Source organism: Tupaia chinensis, unplaced genomic scaffold (genome assembly GCF_000334495.1).
Source record: "Tupaia chinensis unplaced genomic scaffold, TupChi_1.0 Scaffold000311_2, whole genome shotgun sequence".
NCBI classification, from domain to species: domain Eukaryota; kingdom Metazoa; phylum Chordata; class Mammalia; order Scandentia; family Tupaiidae; genus Tupaia; species Tupaia belangeri.
In genome coordinates this window covers 176,300-195,725 of record NW_006159803.1, presented here as the reverse complement: position 1 = coordinate 195,725, position 19,426 = coordinate 176,300, and positions in this window count along the sequence as shown.

Below are 19,426 nucleotides of genomic sequence, written 5' to 3'. Positions count from 1 at the left end.
ATAGCAAATAAATAAATAAATAAATAAATAAATAAATAAATAAATAACTCTTCAAAAAAAATGTTATTTCTTCCATGAAAGAGATAGAGAAAGCAACAGAGTCACAAGCACCCTGAAAAGCATCCTCATGCTGTGATTCATCCCCAGCCTCACCTGGCCCAGATCATGGATACACATGCTCTCCAGATGTTCAGGGAAGTGCTGAGGCAAGAACCCAGGGCCTTTCCCATGTGTGTCCAGTTGTATTACTGCTGCTCCACTGCCTGGTCTTAATGTGATTATATTTACAAGAAATTTTGGTACACTTCAAAACAAAATGGACTAAAAAATTATAAATTTTCTTTAGTTTCAGTTTGGAGGAGTTAACAGGAGACACCATTAAATTTTTCCTGGGGTAAAGATTCCTATTTTACTGGGCACTCTTACAGATTTTAGTCCACCAACTTTTGCAGAAATGTTGACATGTGAAGCTTTTCAATAAGGCTTTCTCCAAAGACTTAGAAAGGAGGAAATGACATTGCCTCTGAGAGATAAACTAAGAACACAGGATTTAGGGACTTAAAGTAGATGTGTGCAAACGACACTGTAAAAGAAGAGATTCAAGGCTAGCAAATGAGTGATTTGTGATTGATTTATAATAATAATGATAAGTACTTTTTACTGAAAACTATACTTGACAACATACTATAGATACATGCATTTGTAGTCTCCCTAATTTTTTTCTCTCTCATTTATTGGCTAGAAATTTGAGGCTCAAAGAATTTAGCATTGTATACATGACGTCATAGGTAATAAGTGACAGAAATGGGTTTCAAATCCAAGTCAGTCAAATTCTAGCACCTGTGCTGCTTGTCTAAATAAAATATATGCCAGTGTAAATGAAAATGTCTATTGAAGCATAGATAATACACAAGTTTTACAAATAGATTTGGATTAAAATCTTAGCCTAGGGTGCTAGTGGGTGGCACAGTGGTTTAGATGTAGGACTCCTACATGGTTTACCTTAGCTGAGTCCTAGAGCTAGTGGTTTGGGGATCACACCAGGTTTGTTTGCATGCCTGTCCAAAATCCCTCGAGGAGAATGGAGGACAAGGGATTGCAGCGTGGCCATCACCCCTGGGGGTGATTTTTTACTTACCTTCTTACTGTCTCTGTCTCTCTCCAGCAAGTGCACGTGATCTATGACAAAAATCTTAAAAAACAAAAGACAGCCTAGTTATATGTTGGCCGTGCTCTTTAACAGAAGAAAATGGTATTTAAAATACTTAATTCATTGCATGGCATCCTGAAAATGAAGAGTGAAATATCTGGTGCTACTGAGTCCAGTCTAGACGCTCTCAGGAGGGGAAAGAGGACCTAGCATACAAAACGTGAATATATATATTTTTCTTTTTTAGAGAGAGAAATGTTTGTCATAGGTTGCATGTACATGCTGGAGAGACAGAGAGACAGAGACAAAAAGTGAGAAATCACCCCCTGGGGGGATGGCTATGCTGCAATTGCTTCTCCAGTCTTCGGGGATTTGGGGCACACACGCCCAGCATGGGTTTCAAGTTGCCAGGTCTGGGACTTAGACCATAGTCAACTATGTGGGAGTTCAGAGATATAACCATTATGCCATCTGCTGGTTCCCATAATGTGAAATTTTATTCTGTTGACAGACCCAAGAATGTAAAAGTAAAGAGATCAGATCATGCTATCTCATGCTACAATCAACAAGTGAATCAATTCAAAATCCCTTGACTCTAATTCTGTTATCTCCAAATGAAGTTTCTAACTTTTATTGGATGTCTTTATTTATATGTGTGTGTGTATATATACATATGAAAGATTATGATGCTCATACTTGCATATATGATTAGCATTGCCCATGTTTTACTCTCTTATATGTATTACTCCATAACCTATTTTGCTGGTTACATCTAGTTTATATACATTCTTGTGTCTGTTAATTATTTTTTCCTAGTCTCTTTCTTCCATTACCCAATCACTGTGCAGTTTCTGGTATCTACAGTTGCTCTCTCTAATTCCGCATCTCCAAATCCTTCACTTTCTGCCATAGAGTACAGACATTCAGTAAATGTTAAGTGGGGACATACAGTGATTGTCTTTTATAGTCTGGCTTATATCACTTAGCATTGTATTTTCTAGATTTGTCCACTTTCTGCCAAATAATAGAGTCTCATTGTTCTTTATGGCTGAATTGTATTCCATTGTGTATGTATGTCATATTTTCTTAATCCAGTCATTGGGCGCTTAGGATGACTTCATGTCTTAGCTATTGAGAATAATGCTGCAATAAAAATGAATGTGTAGGGACCAGCCGTTGGCATATTGGCTATGTTGCTGGACTCCCTTGTAGTCAACTGCAGTTTGAGTCCCGGACCTGATGGCTTAAACTCACGCTGGGCACATGTGAATGTGTGTCCAAGATCCTGAGAGGAGAATGGGGGAGAAGGTATTGTGGTGTGGCCATACCCCCCTGGAGGGGGGGGGGGTCATTTCTTGCTTTCTGTCTCTCTATCTTTCTGGCAAGCACATGTGCCCTATAGCAAAAACCTCTCCAAAAAAAGAAAGTATGTGTAAATGTCTCTCTAAGAGTGGTTTCCTGTCCTTCAGGTAAGTACTCAAGACTAGGATTACTAGATCTTTTAAATCACTTATATCTCTTATATCACTGTGCCCCAGAACCATACTTTGTCATTTAATGAATGACCAAAAACTTTCTAATTATACTATTCACTGGAAACCTCTAGATATTGAAATAAAATTTTAGATAGTATTTCACTTATAGAAAAATCCAAGAGACCAGCTGTTAGCATGATAGCTGTGTTGCTGAACTCCCATGTAGCCAACTGCAGTTCGAGTCCTGGATCTGGTGGTTTAAACTCACGCTGGGCACATGTGCGTGCATGCCCAGGATCCTGAGATGAGAATGGAGAAGGAATTGTGGTGTGGCTATCCCCCCTGGGGGCTGATTTCTTGTTTTCTATCTCTCTGCCTCTCTCTGTCTTTCTTGCGAGTGCACACGCCCTATAGCAAAAAACCTCCCCCTCCAAAAAATAAAGAAAAATCCAAGGAGTCTGGCATTTACTGAATTTTTAATAAATACTTATTAAATAATCATAGGTGATATTTATGATTATATAAAAATATTAAATAGCACTCCTTGTTGATAATCCTTTGGTCAATGTGATCATCATTTTTTATCTTGAATTATTATTGGGACAGAGTGCTAAATTTAATGTTTTTTATAGTGCTTCCTTAGAGAAAAACAACATATTTGCTTTTTAAAAGCAATGAAACATATACAAGTTTTTGCAGAGTTATAACAAAATGAACATCACTGAATGATAGAAATGGAAAATAAGAACTGAATACAGGGACAGAAGATTGAATAAAAATATGGCAAGATGCCCAGACAAATCTCAATTTACAGACGCAGAAATGGACTGACAATTAGGTTCCTGAATCACATTTTTAGGTTGATCTGTTTTTCTTTCTTATCAACGTCCCAGTGGTATGTGGGAGAGGGTGAGACTAAGCTGGTTTGCACTCTCTAGAGTGAGACCGTTCTGTTACTTAGGAGATCTGTCATGAAGTCACTGTTTATAACACAAATGCATGCACTGTGAGCATATGTTAATGCAAATATGGACAAAAGGCATTGCTAATATCTACAGAAGGGAAAATAATTAGCAGATTCATAAAGGTCATTCATAATTATAATGTTAAGACCAACCCTTTGTTCCCTTTAAGATATTCCCATAATGGGTTTACTATGTATGTTCAATGGTAAATGACAATGTGCTCGAATTTATAAAGCAGAATAGAAGTGAACACCTTTAAATGTCAGGAGGATTTTCAAAGTAGTCGAGGGTGTTCGATGGCTGCCTCCGTTGTTCACACAGTTGAGTGGTGCCTAAGTATCCAGTGCTCCACACCAAACCTTACTCAAGTCTTGCAGAGACCAACACTGCAAGCATTGCATTTTGGGCTGACTCAACTTGAGGTCTTACTCTAGTTCAGAAACTCCTAACATTCTCTTAGAGTTCTTCAGCTGGGAAATGTCCCATGACTGGATCATATCCCTGATTGTAAAGTCATTTGGCCCAACAAAGTAGTCTTGATGTTCCACTTTTATTGCTCTTCACCTTCCTTTTTCTATTGAACCCTAAGAAACTTCTGCTTATTACAATTTATCCTTGAGAACATAATACAATTTGTAGGATCATGTCACAAGGCTTCAGGAATTTTGTGAAGCTGGGCAGCCATATTTTAATTTGATGAGTTTTCACTCTGCACTTTGGAAAGTATTAGCCCTCATACAATCTTGATGGCTAGAATACTAAGTGTCTGTACACATGCCTGCCACACCCTCTACTGCATGAATGATATCAATGATTACAAGCTCATCATATTCCAACATTGTTCTAATCTATTTATGTGAACCACTTCTAACCCTGACAAATATACTCATGGTGGTGGATATGGTTATTATTCCCACTTTATACATTTGGAAACAGACTTATAGAGTCTAGATGGTAACTTAGAACTAGTTACTATTTCTGAGATTTGAATCCAGACTTCTTGATTCAAGATCCCTATGTCTAAACCACCCTGCTGTAAGGTTCCTTTTATTTGGTTCAGTCATCATTATGATTGCTTTCACATGATGCTTACTTGTTATATCATTTGCACAACGGTGGAGCCAGACTCAATAATTAATGCAATTGGCTCACTTACAAAGTTTCAGATTTTTTTTTTTTGAGAGGTTTTTGCTAGAGGGCACATGCGCTCGCCAGCCAGCCAGAGAGAGAGACAGGGAGATAGAAAGCAAGAAATCACCCCCCAGGGGGGATGGCCATGCCACAATCCCTTCTCCTCCATTATCCTCTCGGGATCTTGGGCACGCACGCACACGTGCCCAGCATGAGTTTAAGCCACCGGGTCCGGGACTTGAACCACAGTCGACTACGTGGGAGTCCAGTGACATAGCCATTACGCTAACTGCTGGTCCCCAAAGTTTCAGATTTTTAAGAAAAGATTTATCATATTAAAAATGAAAATTAGGATTTTTTCTTTTCATTTTATGTTGTGATCATTGGCAATCTTACATGAATGAATATATATATATGTATATATACATACACACACATACATAGACACACACACACATACATAAACACACACACATATACACATACACAAACACAGACACACAGAGAATGTTTTATTTTTTTAACATAAGAAGCTAGTTTTAAATCATTGACTTATAGCTTTTTTCCCTGTTATACCTGAATACTTTAGTGTTTATTTCCCAAAAATGAGAACAGTATTTTATCTAAACACTGTAGTTACCAAAATTAGAAATTTAATATTGAAACATTATTTATCTAATCAATAATCTATATTCAGATTTCTCTAATCACCTCCTTTTAATTTTTTAAAATTTAGATGGAGGGAGAGAGAGACAGAGATAAACACCTGCACATGCTCACACATCATGATCCTCCCACCAGCTCCTTGCCAATGAGGATCACTGACGCTCACGGGCGCGTCCAATGTACTAAGGTCAATGCTAGGTCCAATATCACACGGTGTTGCCCTACCTCCTGTGTCACTACAGCTGGGCCCTATCATCTGTTTTCCTTCATCTTTTGGTCATATGTTTTAGATAAATACTTAATGATATTTCAGTGAGGTATCTAGAGGGACCAGAAATGCATGGTGTCATTTTACCCTTTAAAACCTAACATCTTTGGGACAGCAGATAGTGTGTACATTACTGGACTTGTACATGGCTGACCACGGTTCAAGTCCTGGACTCTGTGGCTTAAAACTCACGCTGAGCACATGTGCATCTTTGCCCCAAATCCCGAGCGGAGAACAGAGGAGAAGGGATTGTGATGTGCCTATCTCCCCTGGGGGGTGATTTCTTGCTTTCTGTCTCTCTGGTGAGTGCATGTACTCTATAGCAAAAAATCTCTCTAAGAAACAAAAACAAGAACAAAATTGAACATCTTCACTTATTTTTTTTCTTTTCTTTTTTTTTTTTTTGAGACGTTTTTGTTATAGGGTGCATGTGCTTGCCAGACAGAGAGAGACAGAGAGACAGAAAGTGAGAAATCACTGCCCAGGGGGGATGGCCATGCCGCAATCCCTTCTCCTCCATTCTCCTCTCGAGATCTTGGGCATGCACACACACGCACCCAGTGTGAGTTTAAGCCACCGGGTCCGGGACGCGAACCGTGGTCGACTACGTGGGAGTCCAGCGACATAGTCATTATGCTAACTGCTGGTCCCCTTCACTTATTTTTCAACAATATGATTTATATCTGTTGTACTCTATTGGAAGTGCTCTTAAGAAGACACCAATAATCATTGTTTTGCTAGATCCAACAGAATCTTTCCAGTGACATTGATCTTGTTAACCACATAGTATTTTTTAAAAAAATTTTTACTCCATTTGATTTTGTGACTCTCCTTTCTCTTTAAGCACTTCCTCTTCTCACTAACTCTTAGTGTCTAATTGTTCTCTCTCCTTCCTGTACCCTCCTTTCTTGACATTCTCGTCAGTCTTTGATATTCACTGGCATTCTGACTTTACTCCTAATCTCACAGTACATCATGAGTTATCCCATTTCTGATTATTTTCACCACTATTTGTATCCCAGGGACTCTTGAATCTCAATTGCCAACCCTCACAGATTTCCTAGGCTTCAGATGCTGATACTCCTTTTATGTGTTAGATATTTCGATTCCACCATGCATCTCAATTTGGATGTCCTCTAAGTATCTCCAGAGCAAGCTAATAATTAACTTGCCATCTACTATACCATGTGTGCTTCTTCTCAAAGGTGTTTTAATTCAGGATTTGCCATTACTTACTGATTCAATTTAGAAAAAAAAAAAGTAAATTATTCAAGATTTTCCCTTTCTCATTTTCACATTATGTGCAATAAATTATTTACAACTTAATCTTTATTTCTGATTTTTATTCTCACTTTAAGACCATATTGTCTCTAGTTTTTAAAGTTTTTCTGATACTATTTCTTGTCCTTTGAATGTATCTTAATCATTGCTTTAAAAATAATCTAAAATGTAAACTTGGCTGTTTTAGTACATTGCCATAAATAACTTCAGTGCCATTACTGCCTATACTCTAAAGATTTTTCCTGGAGTAGCATGCTAGAACCATTAATGGCCAGTATCTCTAAAGCCTCAGTTCCCATAACTCTTCACTGATTTAACTCCAGTGTATAAACACTTCGGGTTTCCTATGAATTTAATACTCTTTCATTTTTCTTACTTTGTTTTTGTTTTGTTTTGTATTGTTTTGTTTTGTTTTGTTATAGGGCACATGCACTTTCCAGAGAGAGAGAGAGAGAGGGAGAAAGAGAGAGAGAGAAGAAAAGCGAGAAAGTACCCTTCTGGTAGGATGGCCATGCCATAATCACTTCTGTCTGCTCTGGATTTTGGGCACACACATAAGCACACACCTGGTATGATTTTCAGGCTACCAGGTCTGAGACTTGAATCACCTAGTGAGTCACGTGGGATCCAGTGTGTAAACTTCCACATCACCTGCAGTGGCCCCAAGATTCTGTGTCATATTTCAGTAGGTTAATTTTCTATATATTGTTTCCTTTGCCAGGAGTGCCCTGCTACTTTTATTTACCTAGCTAACTTCTGCTTCTTATCTAGACTCAATATGCCTCCAGCTCTAATCTGTTCTTTCTAATCCCATCATGCTGGAATCAGTGGTCTTTCATTCATATCTCACAACATAATCTGTATCTGTCTGTTTACTAAACAATATATTCACCACTATCTGCCATGATGCTTTATGTTTCTTAAGGATGGAGACAGTATCTTGTTTACTGGGAATGTAACATGATGTCAGGAAGATAGCAGGCAAATATAAACTTTTATTGAACTGCCAAAATATCTTTCCAAAACTTTGCATACTGTTGCTTACTTTCTATTTTCCTTTTTAAAAATAATTTGCATTTATATATATATATATATATATACAGAAAGCGAGAAATCACCCCCCAGAGGGGATGGTCACGCCGCAATCCCTTCTCCTCCATTCTCCTCTTGGGATCTTAGGCACGCACGCACATGCACCCGGTGTGAGTTTTAAGCCGCCGGGTCCGGGACGTGAACTGCGGTCGACTACGTGGGAGTCCAGCGACATAGCCATTACGCTAATTGCTGGTTCCCCATTTATATATTTTTGAAAGCAGAAAATTTCTTTTTGAAAATATATATGTTTTCACAGCCATGAAAAATGTTACTATCTTCTATCCAAACTACGATAAAGTTTTGGCTTAATGACTTAATGCTACTTTATATTGACTAAGGTTAACTCTAATTTGGAACTTTAGTTTTGAGACATTATTTCTACTCTCAAGAGCTCTTTTTTCTTGATTAATTATCTGAAAAAATTACACTAAATGAGCATCAAAGCCCTTCCTGGCAAGTTCTAAGAATATGTTACCTGCTATTTGAGAAAAAAAAACAAAAACAAAAACAAAAACTCCTGGAAGCCTATGAGCAAATAGACAGTTCTTAATATTAACAGTAAATGCAGGTTTTTCTTTCCCTGAAGAACTAAACGATAGGCATCTGGACTCAATAGACAGGAGTGAGAAGTGAGGCTGAACATTCTGCTCAGTTCCCATTAGCTATGAATGTGTCTTTAACTGTGATTCTATGATAGGGAGTTATAAGTGAGACAATTTGCTTCCTTATATCTTTTATTAGTTTTGAGATTATGATCAAAGTAATGTGATATTATTATTGTGTTTTTTATTGAAAAAAAATGGTATTGTAAGCTTCAGTTTAGTATAAACGATGATATTTGGCTACTTGGAAAAATCATAAGGTAAAATTTAAGACTAATGAAGTCTATTTCCCAAACTAAAGCAATTTAAGTAATTTACATGAGTCACCATGACAGGTTTTCTCTTGTGACCAATTCACAGTTTAACTCTGCTGCAATCTATTAGAGATAAAAACAATTGCCTAGGGTTTTAATTTGTTCCCTACAAAGTCTTAATTGCCTCCAGCTGTAGCCAAGCTGAATTTGGATGAACCTGCACATAACATTAATGACAAAAATAAGAATTCCAATTTTATTCCATTTAAAAAAATATAATATGGATATATATTTTGTCAGGAGCATACCAAATTTAATAGAAACCATCTCAATTTTCTTGTAATTAGCTCATGAACCAAAGAGAATTTCAAACATTATTTATCATTATCTGATTTTGTTATAGTATTTTAATGTTCTTGTTTCTCTCCAAACAAACATCTATGAAGTCACTTGCCTCAGTGTATATATCATTCATAAATGATCTTATCTTTCAAATTCAACAGAGCACAAGATGTTTTCAACAATTTGCCATTTTGAATCAGTACATATTAAATGAGTTTAAAAATGATGTAGCAATGTCCACATTTTTTCATTATAAATTCCTTCTCAACTCTACTCTCTTACACAATTGTGATACTTTATTTATTTGGGGGAGTGGAAATGTGTGTATATGTGTGCATGCCTGTATGTGTTAGGAAATGGAACTTCCAAAATAAATATGGGAATGATGAAAAGAAAGAAAAAAATCAACTTATTATTATGAGCCTATGGTGGTTTTCATATTTTTTCAGTTTTTGCTTTATAGCTCAGCACTAGATAGTTTAAATATGTAGTACAGATTAGTTTCCTAGAGCTGCTTTAATAAATAACAACAAACGTGGCATAAAAGTACAGAAATTCATTCTGAAGGCCTGAAGTCCAAAATCAAGGTGTTTCTAAGGTCATGTTCCCTCTTAAGGCTCTAGGAAGAATCTAGTTTCTAGAAGCTCCAGACATTCCTTGACTTGTGGCTGCATAACTTCTACTCTCTGTCCCCACCTTCACACGGCTGTCTTCAATGCTATCCTATATCTTCTCATCTGTCTTTTTTTTTTTTTTTTAAAGAGGCTTTTGCTATAGGGGCCCATGCACTCGCTGAAAAGACAGAGAGAGACAGAAAGATAGAAAGCAAGAAATCACCCCCCAAGGGGGATGGCCACGCAGCAATCCCTTCTCCATTCTCCTCTCGGGATCTTGGACATGCATGCACACACACCCGGTGTGAGTTTAAGCCACTGGGTCCAGGACTCGAACCGCAGTCGACTACATGGGAGTCCAGCGACATAGCCATTACGCTAACTGCTGGTCCCTCGTCGGTCTTTTATGAGCACATGTGTCATTGGATTCTGGGCTTTCATGGATAATCCAGGATAATTTCATCACAAAAATCTTAATTCTATCTACAAAGACTCCCCCTTTCATTTTTCCCCTATAAGGTTCTATTCACAGGTTCCAGGGTCTGGATGTCGACATGTCTTTTGGAGAGGCTCATCCTTCAATCCACTACTAATCAGGCTGAGAGCCTACATCTATAGATAGAGAAAAAAAGTTTCCATTTCCCTGGGTCTGTCAATCAAATTCTTGTAAGTTTCCTATCATGAGAGAGGTTGCAGATAATTCCCTGATTATTCAAGAAAATCTCGATTAAAAAAAGTAATGGACTTCTGGGATCAGCAGTTAGCGTAATGCCTATGTCGCTGAACTCCTATGTAGTCGACTGTGGTTCAAGTCCCGGACCCAGTGGTTTAAACTCACACTGGCCGTGTGTGCAAGTATGCCCAAGATTCCGATAGGAGAATGGAGAAGGGATTGTGACATGGCCATCTCCCTTGGGGGGTGATTTCTTGCTTTCTATCTCTCTGTCCCTCTCTGTCTTTCTGGCAAGTGCACATGCCCTATAGCAAAAAAAAAAAAAGGTAATGGACTTCTACTTATCTTTTATTTAATGTTCTCAGCATCTTGATGCATTTAGAATGCACCTTTTTGTCTTTCATGTCTCTCTCTATTTTAATTTTCATTTATCAATCTCATGTTTTCTCTCATTGATATTTCCTCACAGACTTTGAGTTTACTGTAATTAAGAAAAGGAAGAAACATTTAATTGCATGCATATCACCTTCTGCTTAAAATCTTACTGTAGTCAGCTTTTTGAAGAAGGAGCGTAGGAATGTGGTACATATGTGTACAGGGAAATTAAGGAAGGAAAAGAGAACTAACAGTGAAATGAACTGAGAGCGACTAAAAGGTGCATAGAGGATTTGTAACATCTTTGAAAATTACATGAGCTAAGAAAATAGATTTCTGTTAGACAGAAATTATGTGAATGCTAGAACTTCATATTAAGGAGAAATGATTCCAAGGGAAATAAAATGATTGAGAATCATGTAACAATACTCTTCTAAATGATCTCAAGAATTCCAAAAAGAATTGAGAAGTTCATAAATCAATACATTTCAAACATCAGTGCCATGCTTATTTTACATGTATTTTTTCCATTTCTATAAACATTTATTGAGTGCTACTGTGTACTAGCTACTCGAGTGTATTTAATCTGTTATAAATATAGAAAAGCCTTTATAATCTAACCAAATATTTTTTGGGGGAGCAAGGTCTGTAAACTTTCAGTTTCTTGTTTATACCATAGAAAGGATATGGCATGTGATATATGAACGAAGGTTAAAAAAAATAAAACAAACAGATAGCCAAATAATTCTAAACTGAGTTATGTAAAAGCAAATTATACTAAAGGGAAAGTGTACTTACTGGTTCAGATGCTTGAAAATTACTGAAATGTCAGCGATGTGCCTTTTCTGTCTTCAAAACAGTTTTTGCTCACAGTGTGCTTTTAATGAAAATTAGATGACCTAGCATCCGTAATAATGCTGTTGGGAATCAATAATAGATCTTAGTATTAGAATATAATATGCCTTGTTCTCATACTGCAGAATTTTGTAATTACTATAGACATTTTTTCTTACCATAGATATGAGGTAGAAATACCTTTCAGAATTTATTGGTGCCATAACCTTACAAAATATTTCTGAACAGTTCTAATTGATATTCTGAATTTTCATTAAAGTGATAGGTTGCTTTGGCATAAACCTTTGGTTTTTACATCCCAGCTCAAGTATAAAATACAACATTTTCCAAAGAGGAGGAACATTTCAGACCAAAAAATGACGTTTTTTTTTTTTGTTTTTTTGTTTTTTTTTAAATTCTTGCTGTTTTTCTGTTTTTTGAATTCTTGTCCTGGTTTAAAGTCATGATAATCTCCCACTTTGCAGGCACGCTAACAAACGAACACAGAGATTTTTCTAGTAAAGGCTTTTACTGTTGTTTTAATTCTTCCAACGTTGGGCACTTCCTTCTTGTGCAGTTAATCAAGCTTCTAAGACAATTATCCTCCTAACCTCTGCACCCATAGGTATAGATGTTCTGACTTCTAAATTGTAGTGCTCTTCAAACATACTGCTGTATCTTCAATCTCTGTGGACTAATGCCAGATTAGGTTTCTTTCGAACAAACTTTGAAAAATACATCCCCTGCCAACTGGCATAACAACACAATTTAGCTCTCGTCCTTCATTTCTTCTCAGAAAAGTCAGAAAACCACAACTAGTGACGTTCGTTACTTGGTTTTAAAATCAAATGATTTCCTAGAAGCATTCTGGATACATTTTTATATTGCCAGGATTTTGACAAGAGTTTTCTTGTTGGTTGGCCTCAGTTGTTCTTGCTCAAGATTTGAAGAAATACTATTTCTATAATATGTACATCTTCAATGACCTTATCTGGCAGTCCTGAAATCACTTCCCTGACCTGAGGGAGACTGATTTTTGTTGTTGGTTGGTTTTTTTGTTTGTTTTGCTGTAAAAATCCCTTTCCTTTTAATGTGAAAAATAACAGAATACATTGACTCTATGGAGAGTTTTAGATAGATCACTGGATGATAATAAATAAAAGCACAGTTTGTATTTTTGGAAACATGCTCTTATCTTAAAAGAAGTTAAAAATATTGCATCATTTTCCATGTATGTTAGCTTATTAAAATCTCAATACTGCCCATTGTCTGCTGGAGAATATATATTTTTTTCATTCTTTGTGAGATTTAGAGCTATTTCTGGATTGTAGTTACAAGGCAGAGGCTGAATCATTCACATTCTTTCTGAAACTCAGTTTGGCTCAAAGCCAAGTTTTTTTAGAGGAATTTCCGTTAATCTTATTTTAGTTCTATCTTTGTAAAAAGCCATGAATTATCTTAATAGAATATCTGCTAGGCAATAGGTGAGAGCTTAGCTTTTATTCAATAATCTATTGAAGGAAAATATAAGTGTATATAAATAGTCCTTGTGAGTGGTTCAGATCATTGGCTCTGAGTTCTGAGATCAAATTCTCACTCTGATAGTTGTTAATTATGAGACTTTAATAAAACCACCTGATTTTTTTTTTTTTTTTTTTTTTGCAAAGGGCCTTGCTTAAGGTTTAATTTTCTTATTTCTAAAATGCAGAGGGCCAGCAGATGGGTTGGAAGTAAAAGCAGCTGGACCCAACATGACCCACTGCACTATTCAAGTCCCATATCTGAAAGCTTAAGAAACATGCCAGGTTTATGGGAGTGCTTTCCCAAAATCCTGAGATGAGAATGAAGAAGGGATTGTGGCATGACCATCTGCCCTGGTGGGGTGCTTTCTCACTTTCTCTCTGTCTCATCTCCAGCAAGTGGACATGCTAGATAGTAACAATTAAGAAAAAATTAATTAATATATGGAAGTGGGAACAACAGTTGGTGTAATGGCCGTGTCGCTGAACTCTCATGTAGTCAGCTGCTCTTCGGGTCCCGGACCTGGTGGCTTAAATTCACACTGGGTGCGTGTGGATGCATGCCCAAGATCCCAAGAGGAGAATGGAGGAGAAGGGATTGCAGCGTGGCCATCCCTTCGGGGGGTGATTTCTTGCTTTCTCTCTGTTTGTCTCTCTCTGTCTTTCTGGTGAGCACATGCACCGTATGGCAAAAAACCCTCAAAAAAAGATATGGAAGTTCACAATCTCCTATAATTATTTTGACCATTGCATAGGATCTTATCTCTGGAGCTCTTAAATAAAATGCTTGACATAATATAAACATAAAAATTAATATTAAACATTTAGTTCATACAAAAATAATATCTTGAGGGGAATTCTCTTTAGTCCTTGACTTATTGGTGACTATATACTTCCAGGCAACCAATAATAATAGATGATAAATGAATAAACTAAAGTACATTTGTTAGAAATGGATAATCAAGACTTTTCTTTTTTTGGGGGGGGAGGTTTTTTGCTATAGGGCGCGTGCGCTCGCCAGACAGACAGAGAGAGACAGAGAGACAGAAAGTGAGAAATCACCCCCCAGGGGGGATGGTCACGTCGCTATCCCTTCTCTTCCATTCTTCTCTCAGGATCTTGGGCATGCACGCACACGCGCCCGGCGTGTTTTAAGTCACCGGGTCCAGGACACGAACCGCTGTCAACTACGTGGGAGTCCAGCGACATAGCCATTACGCTAACTGCTGGTTCCCATCAAGACTTTTCTTTGGTTAGAAGGTTCCTGCTGGCTTCTAGAATAGAAACTTCCTTCTTAAGAAAAATATTTCAGAACAGATGTTAATTTGTGTTTTTATCATAAATATTACTTGTTTGACTTTTTAAACGAGCACACTGTTAAAATATTTTAGAAAAGAACAAAACTAGTAGAACTGGGTAGTATAAAACTAGTAGAGCTGGACAGTATATGGCTTTAACCTCTAACTATTTAAAAACTTTCAAGAAATACATATTGTTTTGCTGATATCCCCAGAATGTGCTTTTGACCTACCTTTCTTGCCCATTTTGTTCCAACTAGGTTATTCTGGGCAGACTGCTAGCATATGATAAATGTGTACTATGAGTAATTTACTATTTGTAGGACTTACTGAACAAAGACAAAGAACTTTAAAAAAAGTAATCAGCTGCTTCTAGAGTGCTTCATGGTCCCGTACTTGAAATATTAATTAATACTTTAAAGAGCTACATTTATTTCTACTCCTACATAAGTACAAGAGCAATACATCTTTTGGAATATTATAAAGTTCTTTTTAAAATGCATACTTTAATTTTTCCAATATAGTTGTGCTCTTTTTTTTTTTTTAAGAGGTTTTTGCTATAGGGCGCATGCGCTTGCCAGACAGAGAGAGAGAGAGACAGAGAGACAGAAGGCGAGAAATCAACCACCAGGGGGGTGGCCACACCACAATCCCTTCTCCTCCATTTTCCTCTTGGGATCTTGGGCACGCACGCACACATGCCCGGCGTGAGTTTAAGCCACCGGGTCCGGGATGCGAACCGTGGTCGACTACATGGGATTCCAGCGACATAGTCATTACGCTAACTGCTAGTCCCTAGTTATGCTCTTAATACTTCCGAAATTTACATTATAAAGGACTGCATTATCGTTATTTTTAATAGGTTTTGTTCAATAATTCTAGAGGTGCATAGGGCAGCTCTAGTTCTCAGTGAAGAAACAGAATACAAGTGGTCCACTGGCCTAAAAAAAACTATGGGAATGTTCTCAAGTAGAGTTTCAATGTTTCGTATTTACAAAATTAACCAGAGGATTCATTACTTCCATCATCAAAATAATCTTGGAAGTCACAAGAGAAATCCCCAACATGCCCTATCCCTTCCTTTAAAATCCGTGACATTGAATGTGCCGTATAGAATTTATATCATTTTCTTAAACTTTTATTGGTGGGACCAGGAGTTTTGTTGACTTGATTAAAGTAGAAACTTTCTGATACACATGCATATAAAACATAGTTGAAATGATACAACAGTACCTGAGGAGAAGTTGAAAAAAATGGAAAATGCTTGTAACTTCTTCTAAATTTACACAAATAGGTTAAAGATTTCTGTGACCAAGAACTTAAAAGTGTGTTTCATATAGATAGCTAGATCAATAAGGAGAAGAAATATTGACCAGATAACCATATTATACTCGAAAATTTTACTTATACTCAGAGCTAATTTGCATGCTACCATTATCTGAGTTACAATGATCACTTTTCAGACATGTGTGAAAATACATATTGATAAAAATTAATTAACGCTTTATGCTACAGAAATCAAAATCCATAAAAATGTGTATATCTGGGGGCAAGCAGGTGGCATAGTGGGTAAGGCACTACACTAGACTCTATGTGACTGACCATGGTTTGAGACCTGGACCTGGCTGCTTGAAACTCAAGTTGGGCATGTGCATGCATGCCCAAAATCCTGACATGAGAATCAAGGAGAAGGGATTGAAGTGTGGTCATCTATGCAGGGTAATGATTTCTTGCTTTCTGTCTCTCTGTCTCTTTGTCTCTCTAGCAAGTACATGCTCCTACATAAAAATCTCTCTCCAAAAAAACTGTGTTTATCTGTCTTTAGAAAGGGCTAAGATGGGGGCCGGTAGGTGGTGTGGTGGATGAGAGCGCTAGACTCCCATATAGCTGACTGTGGTTCAAGTCCTGGACCTGGTGGCTTGCTTTCTCACTTTACTTCTCTCTCTTTCACATATACTCTGTCTTTCTTTGGTCGAATTAAAATAAATAAATAAAATAATTCTCTAAAAACTAAAATGACTAAGATGAAGTGTAAGGCACTAAAAAGATTAGAACTCTTCTTTCCTTTTAACTTTGGACTGTGTCTTGAATCTGAAATATATCTATGGAACCATCAGTGTGATTTCATAAATTAGTTGTTCTCTAAGAAGTTGATCCACTATTTACATTATTTTTTCATCTAAAAATAATTATAATTTATTAGGTTATATATGTTTTGTGGTAAGGTAGAATGGAGTACACATCCCATTCATGTCAGTGCTAAAGTTAGGTCAGAAAGATTTTTTCAATTTTGTTTTTTAGAGAGATTTTTGCTATAGGGTGCATGCACTTGCCACTGGAGAGACAGAGAAACAGAAAGCAAGATATCATCCCCCAGGGGTGATGGCCATGCCGCAATCATTTTTCGTCTATTCTCCTCCCAGGATTTTTGGCACACATGCACATGCACTCTACATGAGTTTTAAGCCACTGGGTCCAAGACTCGAACTGCAGTCAACTATGTGGGAGTCCAGTGACATAACCATTACACTATCTACTGATCTCCAGGTTTTTTAAAGGCACGTTCTGCAGGGCTGACACACTTGGGAAGGATCTAGCTTTCTGAGAAGTATCTCACTGAGTATACCAGGCATGCACATGCTAATGGCTAAAGCTGGGAATAGATCATGCATGTAGAACCCATTTGGAGGTACCCTCTCTTTGTTGCTGTCTCTGTCTCTCTCCCTTAAGGAATACATTAGTAGATAAATAAAAGAAGAAGCTTTAGTCCCCAGATCTCAGCATGTAGACTTTCCTTTTATTCTTTCAGTCTTACTCAAAAGTTTGCCAAACTTACAATGTATGAGATTCATTAAGGAAATAGATACTATGCTATGTAAATTCAACTTTACAGATAATTTATAGGATAGTCAAAGATATTGAGGATTATTAGAATGCTTTTTCCTTTTTCAAAGAAACTTTAAGTTCTAATTCCTACAGAATTGTGATTCCTCTCAAAATGCAGAATGATATGGAAATAATCATATTATTTTCAAAATATATTCCAACTGTAACATTTCACTCCAATCTATTTGCCAACTGAAAGCCATTAGTGAGGTAGTTTATGTGATGACTTCAAATAACTATACATTACCAAGTCTAAAGCATAATAATAATAATGATAATGTTTTCATTTCTATTCAAGTTTCCAGCTTTTTTAAAAAAATATTTTATTATTTAATTTTTATTCATCACTGTTAGTACTTTTAAATTTTGACCAGTGATATAGTGAGAGAGACAAAGAGAGAGAGGGAAAGTGAGAAAGCAAGGCATCAGCTCTGGAACTTGAACCGTGGTCCACCATGTGGGAGTCCAGCACCTTAACTACCATGCCACCTGTCAACCCCTAGATTTACAACTTTAAGATATAATGTAATGGGACCAGAGGATGACATAGTGGTTGCATCGCTGGACTCCCATGTAATTGACCATGGTTCAAATGCTGGACCTGGCAGCTTAAACTCACATCCGGCATGTGTGGGTGCATGTCCCAGATCCCAAAACGAGAATGGAGCAGAAGGGATTGCAGCATGGCCATCCCCCCTGGGGGGTGATTTCTTGCTTTCTGTCTCTGTCCTTTTGGTGAGTGCATGCACCCTATAGCAAAATTCTCTTTGAAGAAAAAAAAACATCCGCTTTTCCAGGTGGAACCATGGAGGAGGACATTCAAGAAAAGAAAAAGAAGGTTCCTGCTGCAGAAGAAACCAAGAAGAAGGCTCCTGCTGTTCCAGAAACCCTTAAGAAAAAGTGAAGGACTTTTGCAAAGCTGAAGATCAAGCGCCTGAGAGAGAAGTTTGCTCAAAAGATGCTTCAAAAGGCAAGGAGGAAGCTTACCTATGAAGAAGCTAAGCACTATCAAAAGGAATATAGACAGATGTACAGAACTGAGATTCACTTAGCCAGGATGGCAAGAAAAGCTGGCAACTTCTATGTACCTGCAGAACCCAAATTGGTGTTAGTAATCAGAAACAGAGGTATCAAGAAACTGTCTCTATTTGTAGATGACATGATTGTATACGTAGAAGACCCAATGTTTTCCATGAAAAAATTTCTGGAAGTAATACATGAATACAGTAAAGTTGCAGGATACAAAATTAATATCCAGAAATCTATAGCATTTCTATATACGAACAACAGGCAGACTGAGAAAGAACTGAAAAAAGTTGTTCCATTTACCATAGCGACAAAAAGTATAAGATACTTAGGGATAACTCTAACCAACGAAGTTGAAGACCTCCACAAGGAAAACTACGATAAAATAAAAAAGAAATTGAAAATGACACAAAAAAGTGGAAGGATATCCCATATTCCTGGATTGGAAGAATTAATATAATCAAAATGGAAATTTTACCCAAATTAATCTATATATTTAATGCAATGCCAATCAAAGTACCAGACACATTCGTCACAGATCTAGAAAAGACAATCATAAAGTTTGTCTGGAATCATAAAAGACCCCCTTGTATTGCCAAAGCAATTCTGCACAAGAAGAGTGGAGTGCACAGCATCTCACTCCCTGACTCAAAAAATATACTAAAAAGCTGTGATAATCAAAACAGCATGGTACCGGCACAGAAACAGACACGTGGACCAATGGAACAGAATAGAGTCCCCAGAAATAAATTCCCAAACATATAGTCAACTAATTTTTGATAAGGGGTACCAGTCAATCCAGTGGGAAAAGGAAAACCTCTTCAGCAAATGGTGCTGGAAAAAACTGGATTTCCACTTGCAGAAAGATGAATCTTAACCCCTACCTCTCACCTCTGACAAAAATCAAGTCAAGGTGGATCAAAGATCTAAATCTAAGACCCCAAGCTATAAAATTGCTCCTGGAAAACATG